The sequence below is a fragment of the Pecten maximus genome, chromosome 6, assembly GCF_902652985.1.
Source record: "Pecten maximus chromosome 6, xPecMax1.1, whole genome shotgun sequence".
Taxonomy (NCBI): domain Eukaryota; kingdom Metazoa; phylum Mollusca; class Bivalvia; order Pectinida; family Pectinidae; genus Pecten; species Pecten maximus.
This window is the reverse complement of record NC_047020.1, coordinates 18343284-18354884: the sequence shown is the minus strand read 5'-3', so window position 1 is coordinate 18354884 and position 11601 is coordinate 18343284. Positions and strand designations below refer to the sequence as shown.

General features: G+C 34.3%; 1 protein-coding gene across 2 annotated transcripts in view; it reads left to right on the top strand.

The window, feature by feature from the left end:
• Nucleotides 1-9496: 9496 nt before the first annotated feature.
• The window catches only part of LOC117329133 (zinc finger protein GLI2-like), a 40485-nt gene continuing 38380 nt past the window's right edge, over nucleotides 9497-11601 (top strand). For both annotated transcript variants that reach the window (XM_033886879.1, XM_033886878.1), the window contains exon 1: nucleotides 9497-9717. The gene's annotated coding sequence lies outside the window, so the exon portion shown is untranslated. The remainder of the gene's footprint in view (nucleotides 9718-11601) is intronic.

Below are 11601 nucleotides of genomic sequence, written 5' to 3'. Positions count from 1 at the left end.
TTGATAAACCTACTTTTAAAATTACATTCGAAATGTCTGTGGGCTAAAATCAAAACTTCTTTTAGAATTTGAACAAATTATTAAATTTTTGATTTGCTTATTTTTGTTGAAAGTAAAACCGATGTATTTGGTGTTCTTGAATTACATGAAGGATATTCTTATTACGCAAAACAGCGGGGTAAATTTAAAAAAAAATAAGAAAATAAGGGGGTATTGTCACAGAAAAGAAAAAAAGGTATTAAACATTTAACACAGCATAAAAATAGTGTAGTGAACTAGGAAATAGACAAGTTTTGCATGTTATCAATTCAAAGTTACCTAGAGTAGTTAAAGCTATACGCTATAGTCAGCCAAATCTATTGGAGTTGCTTCCCTTAGATCAGTAGTTAATTAACCCGTTTTAGGTAGAACACGGTCCGTGGGACTAGTGGTCAGTGCCTAGGGCTGTAATTAGAAATGACGTTATGGGGTGTAGATACGCCCATATTTCGGGGTAAAGGTCATGATTGGTCAATTGACCACATCGTCAATTTATACATATTAATTAACTCTCAGGGGATATAAGAGTTGTCCAGCAGCTTTCAGTCTGAACAACTCCGCCGTAGCCGGTCCCAAGCCCGTGTTGAGAAAGGAGGAGGGGAACACCAACTGACAATACCTAACAGTCACCCCGGACTAATGTTCTAACCTAGAGTCGCGAGTAGAGGTTGTAACCTAAATCAGAGACATATATACAGAGAGATAAGTAACATCGCTATTTCCCCGTACACGTAGTGGCTCCCTTTATTCGTGACCACTCAAGCATATCCCTTATCGAGAGCGCCCTGTCCCCTATCAAACACACGCGAGCACAGGTAAATCGGGCTTTGCGCATGTCTGTATCGATGTACTGGAACTTATTCGACATGTTCTGGGTAATCCGCCATTACGTCAGGCCAAAACATCGTCATTTTAAATACACACAGAAAGCACATCGTTTTATTTTGGCCACTACAAAAGTTACCACATTAACCAAAAACTATCAAACTTATGGAATGTGGTCTTGATTATCATGCACATTGTTGTCATTTATCCGTATTTTCGAAAATCCATTGGGTCCTATTCGACATGTCCATGTTTGTAATTAGCCGCCATTACGTCAGACCAAAACATCGTCAATTTTAAACGCACACAAAAAGCACATCGTTTTATCTAGGCCACTACAAAAGTTACCACATTAACCAAAAACAATCATACTTATGGAATGTGGTCTTGATTATCATGCACATTGTTGTCATTTATCCGTATTCTCGAAAACCCCATAGGGACTTTTCGAAAATTGGAGATTCCCGCCGATCTTTCCTGCGTTGTGCTTGACTTTCATACTCAAAAGACAAACACTTGGACAGCAAATTGTGATATATTTCATATTGATGACACTTCTGCACTTTGATATTAATAAAATTAACGCACATAATTGGATCTTGGTGATGATTTCAAATAGAAATTATCGATAATTATGTGTCTGGTTTTCAAGTTTTCTCCAATATGGCGTCTAGTGAGGACTGAACCGAGCGACCGCAAAGGGTTGTGGGAAGGTCAGGGGCCACTATGTAAACACCAGGGCAAATAGAGAGCTGCCAATCTCTCTGTATATATGTCTCTGCTTAAATCGAGACTTTAAACCAGCAACATCAACATCAACATTTCAGTCTAAACGGACTTAGTGCCGTTTGGATGTACATATTTAGGATGTAAATATGTATACTTAGATTTGTTTAAATGTGTGTGAATTGTTAAGTGTGAATGCGCCGGCACACGGATGGAACTTCATTGGATTATATTGTACCTTCGGGATTTTCATGTGGATTAATAAATATAGGTAAACTTTATATCCTGTGTTGAATTATGTTTATCGCACCACAACCATCCCAAAAAGAACTTTCACGTCCCGGGTTTATGGAGAGCGGACGTTACAGTAGTTCTGAATATGATTGGTAATGGGTATATTCCACCCGAAACTTCTGAGTATTCAAATGCTGATGCTTTTTCTGGACTAGAACGAGAAATTATCGTTTTCTCGAACGACAATACACAAGTTGCGTTAATCGGAGATTTCAATTCCAAGACGCAGTTGAAACCAGATTTTATTGAACCTGACAATAGTTAGTATTTTGAATATTGATCACAATGACTATTTATTTGATTTCATACATGACTTTGAAAACTTACATGATTTATATATGACTTTCGCAGATATAGCAAATGTAACCCTAGAGTGAATAATATAATTTTGGAATCAAATTAATCGAGTTTTGTCAGCAAAATAATATGGATATTGCCAATGGTAGATTTGGAAAAAACCAGTACATTGGCAAACATGTAATACCTCGACAGTTATAGATTATCTTTTGGTCTCCTCGGAGTTATTTCGATGTATAAATGAATTTGAAATTTCAGACTTTGACCCCTTGTTTTCAGATGTACATTGTAGGATCGAATTTATTATCTGTGGGTCAGCAATAAACTACCACTGTGCCCAAAACTTTCATTATAAAGAAACAGTAAAAGATGATTATGTAAAATGGAAAAATGACTACAATTAACCAAAACGACAATATGGATCTGCTAAATCATGTACGATTAGCTAATACACAAACTGTTTCTCGAGCTGAAATAGATAATGTTATACAATATATGTGCAATAATTTTGCAACGGATGCCTTTAATGTATTTGGTAAGAAATTAAGAAATATAAACTTACTAAAAGCAATAATAATAAAACAAAAAACAAAAAAACATGGTACGCTTATAAATGTGATCAGTTCAGGAAAGAATTTCATGTATCGAAAAAGAAATACAGCAGGGTTTAAAATGAAGCAAATAGATAAATATTGAAATTAAAAAATAAACATTTGTAGATAATATTTTTATATAAGAAAAAAATGAGTGTATAGTTCCAACAGATTGGACAATTGGAATTATTAAACCTGTTTATAAAAACAAAGGCGATAAACACAATCTTGATAACTACAGAGCAATCACTTTAGCATCGTACCTAGGTAAATTGTTAACATCTACTCTACACATTAGACTGGATAAACTAGCAGATTAAATTAATATTATATCTTGGAAGGGATACTCAACCACTGAAAATATTTTCCTATTACATGTTACATTATCTCTATTTATTTCTCTTGCTTGAAAAAAAGCTGAACTGTTCAATTATTGATTAAAGCGTTTGATACCGTGTGGCGTATCGGATTATGGAGAAAAATGCAGTCCTTTTCTCCCACGAAAACGTAAAATGTTCAGTGTTATCAGTAACGTAATAAACCATGTGTTCGAAACAGAAGTGAGACATCTGTTGTTTTTTTCATGTGTGATGTCGCCCTAAAACAAGGCTAAAATGTGTCACCATTTTTGTTTTCTATAATACCTTAACGATTTAGAAGAATATCTGCAACAAAATAATGTATCTTGTTTGCAAGAAATTGATAGTTTATGTGAACATACTCTATGTGTATATGTTAGAGTATTTGTTATCTTATTTGCAGATGATACCGTATTGATGTCCGAATCTGCTAAAGGTTTACAAAGTGCTATTGATTGTTTTCAAAATTGATATGAACCCTTGAAACAATTAATACCAATAGGAGAAAAATTGAATTTTTGAAAAAAGTAAAAATAGACGACATATTCAACTATATCTTATGAGTAAATAAATCGGGAGGATTCTTATCCTTATCTTGGCATACTCAAAATGTATCTAACTATAACGGTTCATTTGCTAAAACAAAGCAAATTAGCTGAACAAGCAAAGGAAGCATTACTTGTATTGTATTCAAACATAAGAAACATTCCATTATCTATAGACTTGTTCGATTCGCTGGTTTCCCAGATTTTACTTTTTGGTTGTGAAATATGGGGATACCAAAACGTAAGTACAATGTATAATTGAAAAAAATCCATTTGCAATTTTGTAAGAAAATTTTGAATATTAGAAATAGTACACCAAATTACAAGGCTTATGGCGATCTTGGCAATTTTCCACCTGGAATTGGAATAAAATTAAGGATGTTAATGCTTTGGCATCAATAAATCACAGGAAGCGACTACAATGTAGTACATTCTATCGCTTAAAACTAGAAATGCAAGGACATCAATTCATTCGAAACTGGTTTTCTCCTTTCAAATCATCGTCTCGTGGATAATTGTATTATATTTTTAAAAAACAATTTAGCATTGATCCTTACCTAATTAAGCTTAATTCCCAAGATCGCATTATTATCAGCAAATCTAGAATATCAAATCCTGTTAAAAAACTGGTAGATGGATTGGTATACCACGTAATGATCGTGATGGCTTGATATGTCATGACGGTATTGGCGATGAATGGCACTATTTATTTCAATGATATCATGCTTTATTGACAATATACTCAAAAGTATTACAATGCAAATTCAAGTTAAACTAAAATGGCAGGTATGTTTTGAATTTGTAACAAATCATTATTATCTAAATAAAGGTTGTCATTTCCTCAAAATGTAGAAAAACTTTGTATTTCAAGTTGAAGATAAGTATATATTTCATATTATGTTGTAATGTACTTATTATATTTCTATGTATAGTGAGATAATATTGCTTATGACTTTGTTAGTCTTTACTCTCTTGTATTTTCACGTTATTACCCTGTAAATCATGTACAGTTACATACACACTTTGTGTGTCCTAAGTGAATACAAATTCTTGAAATCTTTGTTATCAATCGGATATCTGTTTCGACTTCATCCCCTGGTACGTCTCAAGAACCAACCTATTATCAAAAAGACGGTTTACATTATACATAACATGTTCAAGAATTTCCCCCCATGGTGTGATATCACTGTCAACCCCTAGGGTAGGACAGATCGCACTTTCTTTCAACAATACAATAACGCCACGACAATACAATAACGCCACGACAACAATTTAACGTCACGGCAACAATTTAACGCCACGACAACAATACAATAACGCCACGACAACAATACAATAACGCCACGACAACAATACAATAACGCCACGACAACAATTTAACGCCACGGCAACAATACAATAACGCCACGACAACAATACAATAACGCCACGGCAACAAATCAACCATATCACGTCAACAGTGTGTTACATGACAATATATATTTTCAATATTGGAACATGTTGTTCCTACGTAATGGAAAAAAATCATCCTCTATCTTGAGGACGTGATAGAGAAATCTTCAAACCTCGGGATGATATTCTTGATTACCTAGAATATCATCTCTCTGGTTCGAGATATCTCTATCACACCCTCAAGGAGGGCAATATTCAACCAACGTTTTTGAATTCAAATGAATTGAAATTATATATATCCAGTTGAACAAAATTGATGACATGAAAGGTTTTACGACACTATAAAAAATGCAGCTAAATTTGTTCCTTTATTGTCGAGCAAGAGATTGGTAGCGCAAACGAAGGCCAAATTGTCTGCGTTTCTGATAGAAACAAATTACTTATAAAAGATACAAATATCCATTATCTGTAACTAAAATCCAATTTAAATGTAATGTTCACGAGTATGCACTATGTACAATCACGTGCTCACAAAGGTTTGTATGAAAGACACGTGATTCGCACTTTATGGATTCTTAACTGATACAGTAAAAGGACTTTGACTTTTTGAGAAGGCCAATCTGTGGTATAAGATTTAAGAACTGGGTATTAGAGGATTTTTTTGATAAGGCTAGTCTATGGTACAAGTTGTCCGAACTGGGCATAAGAGGAATATTTTGATGACAGTTAAGTTCCTTTATTCATTAGTAAAAGTTTTGTGTCTTAGTTAATGACAGATTTTTTTTTAATTTATTTAATTGACGATGTTGGATTGATAGAAGGGGAATTGTATCCTTGTTACTTTTTTCGTTATTTGTTAATTATTTCGAAATCAATTTCTTTTAAAATGGCGTCATCAACTACGACTTTGGGTAGTCTTTTTAATAGGTATAAGCTACATGATATAACTTGTCATAAATAATTTTTACAACTACAGGACCATACATCAGTACATTTTTGTAAGTTTTGTACGTTATAACTTCCTCATAGATGTCCTTTGGTAAAATATACAAAAAGGACAACTGAAATATTATCCCTAAAAAGTGATTCTCCCATGAGCTGGTATAGAAAAATTTTAAAAACATAGTTGATAAAATATCTTAAAGCAAGTATTAACTGTACTGACTATCAATCATAATATATACTTCATCTACCTACAAGTACAAGTCTGCTTAGTTCATATGGTAGAACCATCGCTTCTGTGGTGGTTTTGAATATAAGTGACTTGAATCCTCATTCTATAGCCGATTCTGTGAACGTGAGATGGGCGGTTTGGGAACCTGCTGTAGACGTGTCATCAATGTAGGAAGCACCGCCTGAACGTATTAACGACCTTGTGTGATCGTCAACGTCACAGACATGATACAAGAGTACAGAGGTTGTAATGCGAACCGAGTTAATGTAGAATCATGTAGCAAAACCGCAGTGATAATTCATTGAGAAAGCAAATCTATACTGCGTCAATGAAGTCTTCATTAGGTTTTGGTTACGTCATCATCACGACAATGACGTCTTTACTACAATATACGTGCTTATTATATTAGGTTCTTAATGCGTCCTAATTCGACCACGTCATCGCAATGTTTTTTTGAACATCACCAACGGTCAACGTCCTCCACATCCACGAAGACCATATCACGTTCGTATCTCTTACTCTGTTGTACAATTACTTACAAATAAAGAAGTTAAAACTTTTCTAATAGATCTTGTCATCTGATTTATGGTTTAATAATTGTTTTGCAAACTCACATCCGGATAAATTACTCTTTACTATCAAGAACAATTAAGAATACATATGTTTTCAATTCAAGTGCATAAAAAGGGAGCAGTGAGCACCTTCCCGTCATATGTTCCAAAATAAATAAATAATTATCTTTTAGTATTTACAAAAACATTATGGCTTAACAATTTAACACCACATAATTAAAATACTTTTAGATATACACGTCATGTTGTCAGGCATAGGGGCTGATTTTGTGTTTACCCTATCTTATCTTGAAATAAAAAAAGCAAATCCGGTGATGACAGTGGTATTTTACCAGCTTAAAAATCACTACTTTGATGGAATTTAACAGAAGTAACTTGACCAATTAATAATTGGCTTACAATGGTACTTGCGGTTGACATGTTATTTGTCAAGCTGTTTGTGAATTTCGACAAAACAAGCGAAAATGCATGTTTTAGGGTAACACTGTTAACTCATTTGTATCACATATGTTGTACAAAATAACATGGCCGTTATGGCCCAAGGTCTCTAGCACACAATAGGAACATTAGTTGGACCGGATTGGACTTTATACGCTTGTACATATTATCACTGATTTTATTTTGACCTTGACATGTAAATTGTAGTTGTGATTACTATCACACAAATATGGCATATGAGAAGGCATTTCAAACATCGAAAATGCTTTTATCAGACACTATAAAAACTATTCATACGGCAAGAAGTTTTTTTATGAACAATTGTTCAACCGCTGAGTTTGAGGTGAAAGATGCATGTTTCTGAAAACGGCCCAAAACTTCACTGTTTACATCTTCATAACCATCACCAACAAATCCCTACACGAAACTTTATGACGACTAAAGGACTAGTAAAGACTGGGCCTTTTATGTCATTATGAGTTGTTTTTTTTTATCTTTACATCAAATGATTTGACCTAAGTGTGAAATATTTCATTTTACGTCAAAGTCAAATCTTTTAACTTTAGGTGTAGATAAATATAATCGGATCACATAATTGCAAACAGATTTTCCCCTAAGGTCAAAAAACTTGTGCCATTATGTACCAATCTTTTACTCTTAAAGGTTAATAATGTTCTCTTATATAAAATATTTAAAATTTTAGCATATGGATAAAAACTTGTTTTTCCCATTTTGTGACCGATTGGTTTTTCATACTTAAGGGTAACAGATCTGACCTTAAGGATGTACTCTTCTGTGGTTTCAGTCACGTTCAAGTTGTGTAAGTGTATTGGCAATATTTAATAAAATATTATTATTAGCAAATACCAATGTGAAAAACGTAGACATTTATTGTTTATAGAACTTTCTTCATAGGAATTTTAATAAGTTACATTTTGTGCTTATTCGGCATTTGAATATTTCTTTCCCTTCATGAAATCATCAGTACAAAAAGTATGGAGCCATTTTTAATGTAGCAAGTTGATTTTCGCTGCCCAACTTTGTAATGTTCAATATAATGAAAACAATATAAACCATAATGTGGAAAATGATACATTTTTACATACTATGAATAAAAAGAAACCACACGGATCTCCCATTTTTTTTATGTCTGTTTTGAAAGAGCAATAAACTTGTTTTATTTTGATCTGCTTAATATTTTAAAAAGTTTAACAGCGGAACTTTTTAATAAAGCGTTAAATCTGAAAAAATTGTCAAAATGTTATTTTGCTATCAAAAAGTAAGGGGTGTGCACAGGCGGATCCAGGCGGGGATGCAGCCGGTCAATATTTCACTCATTTCTTCTGTCAAACATCTCTCTTTTTTCTCAGACTCCCTTACAGTTTTCAGTCGTTTCTCTCTGTATATAATGTATACATGTACACTTTATACCCTAATTAGCAAGACGCATAGAAAACCAACGATCGAAACAATACCCTGGTGCCTTAACATTTACAAATCTAAAACAAAGAATGCACAACAAATTGAGGGGGAAAACGATCTTATGTGTTCTATGTAATCTGAAAACTCGGCATTTCTGGAAGTTTGTATGGACATAACACTTTTAAAGATAAGCACAACAGATATTATCGTTTTATTAGCTCTATTTTAAAACCAATTGGTCTTGGGCTGCTTCTAGATCCCCGCTTTATTTTCTTTAATGTCCAACGCACTCTTACATATATAGTGTAACTGTTAATCCTGAAATTTCATTAAGAAAATCGCAAAAAGTAAAGTAGGAAAAATGTGATCCTGAAACTTCCACACTATGATGATAATACACCATTTTATCAAGGGTTTCAGGGGCGGCTCCCCACGTACACTCTAAACAGTTTATCATGAGGAAAAAATCAGACTAAAAAAGAATGAAAAAAAAAATACAAAAAGCACACTGAAAATATAGATTATATAATCATAGATCACTTTCACAGAATGCAGGATTTTGCACCATTTCTTGGATAGCTTCTGGGGGCCTGGGCGGCGGCCCCTAGACACCTCGCCTGAATGATTTGTCTCGCACTTTGTTTTACACTTTGGCATGCCATATAATTGACTGGTCAACACTTCTCGGCGCGCACTTGTTAATTCCAATTAGCGCCAAAAGTAATGCGAGTTACTTCCCTTCCGCAATTTCCAGCCGAGTGTCGATATAAGCGTACTTTTCATTGGCTAATCCATCGATGACGTTATTTATTTGGCATGTTGGGGGTCTGAGCATGTGTATTACGGTTGTTACCACGCTTCTGTCACCTCGGCTGAAACCCTTATGAATGGAATACCACTTGTGTATCGTAAAACGGAACCGGTAGCAGATCTATCAAGATTGCTCGGTCGCATATAACGAATGTCTATTGAATACGAGCCCATGGACAGTGCACATTAACTGTGGATAGAACTTTTTGAAGAGAGGCATTTGAAGTTGTGGTAAGTTTAAGTTCTGAAAGTGTCTTAACTGGGTGTGAATGTCGTATTCAGGTGTTTGCGCCTAAATCTTCTATATGTCAGATCTATCATTGTCGATCGATCCCTGTGAGGAATCCTCTCCCACCTTTATGTTTGATACCGGTATGAGTATCTGATAACCGGCTCATGTCAACATTTAAATGTATGTTACGTGTGTACCGGAAATATTTTAACTTATAAACTTAAACTTTAAATATTTTCCTTGCTCATGTTTTTTTATCCAAAGTAAGAGTTGAACGAACTTCTCCACTCCAGACATTTGTTAACCACAGATGAAAATAAGTTAAGTAAATTTTCCAGACCAGGTTATACAAGTCTCTGGTATATCTTAATCCTCTACTCTGGACTTAAAAACATACAATATGTATACATACATGATATATTTTACAAAATATATAGTATGTACAAATCAAGTATTTTTAGTAAAATACTTTTTCATGATGAATAATTTGTTTCTGTGCTAACATACATGTACTGTTACATAGTATGATAAATTAACTGGAATATCAAGCTCTGTTTGTGTATGTGAGCATGCAGGCATGTAACAATGATTTGTGAGAAGTACATTAATTACTCTATGGCACATGCTGTATCTCCATTATGAGCTGACATTTATATTTTACATGTTGTTTTTTGTTATATAAGTTTAAATGTATATTTCCACTTCTGTGTGCATTGCGTACAGCTAGCTATGTTGATTAAGAAGCTTTAAGTGGCTTAATTTATATACTCTTTTCCTTTGACTTTCCGAGCAGATTTAACAGTCAAGCCCTGAGCATCATTTTCAAAATGACTGTGTGACAAACCTGGAATACCAATACGGCTCTAAAAGTAGATTTGGGATCTTATCCTTTCTCTTCTGTCTAAACAACTCTTGAGGTTTGATACTGTTTGACTTCCGTTTTGGCCTTTAGTTGAGCCTGCAGTGATGATTGAAGGCTTCTATATATGTTCTAGTTGAGACAGTCCTATCACTGTAGCGGTCAAGACATATCAGATTTGGTGCTCAGCATTTTGGGAGTTGGAAACTGGTTCATACATTGTCATTATATGCATGTATTGACTGAGTGATATATATCGAGGTATCCTGCAGCATTTCCACTGTAGCGAGTACTAGCTTCACTTCACATAACACTATATTTAAAGTTGACATCAGGTTTGTGCTATCACAAGGAGGCAAACATTCCACTGTCTTCTAAAACACAACTTCACTATACTCACTATACTCACTACACTCACCACATGCATGCATGCATGCATCTTGCACATATTAGGGAGCTCAAGGCCACCCTTAAATTACCATAAAAGGAACCATATAGCTTTTCTGTGAGCTAATTAAAGAATGCAAGCATGTAGCTGGGGATATATTTTCATTTACACATATTTGTAAAAAGTGTAACTGTTTGTGAGAGGGAATTCATATTCTGAAAAATAACATACCAGAGTGATCGAGAAGAAACAACTAAAATCTGTGAAAAGGTTTTTAGCCGAATTACCATTAAATGATTACCATGCAGAAAGGTGTGATTTATAAATTTAAAGTAATGGATTCTTACTGATAGCTTTAAATTTGTCTCTAAGTTGGAAAGCAAACATAATCAAGATTGCTTACCGTTGTCGCAGAGAATTAAAATGAAAAAGATTGCCAGGTGAAATACAGTGGAACTTCGTTAACTCGAATTCGACGGGGACCACGAGAAAACTTAGAGTTATCCAAGTGTTTGAATTAAGCGAGTTGTCATTTCTGGTGCAAAGTTTAGGCAATGCTTGTCAACATTATATCATCATTTTAACTCCGCTCTGTCACTCATCAGTAGTGAACATATTTTTCTATGGACGGCTCAA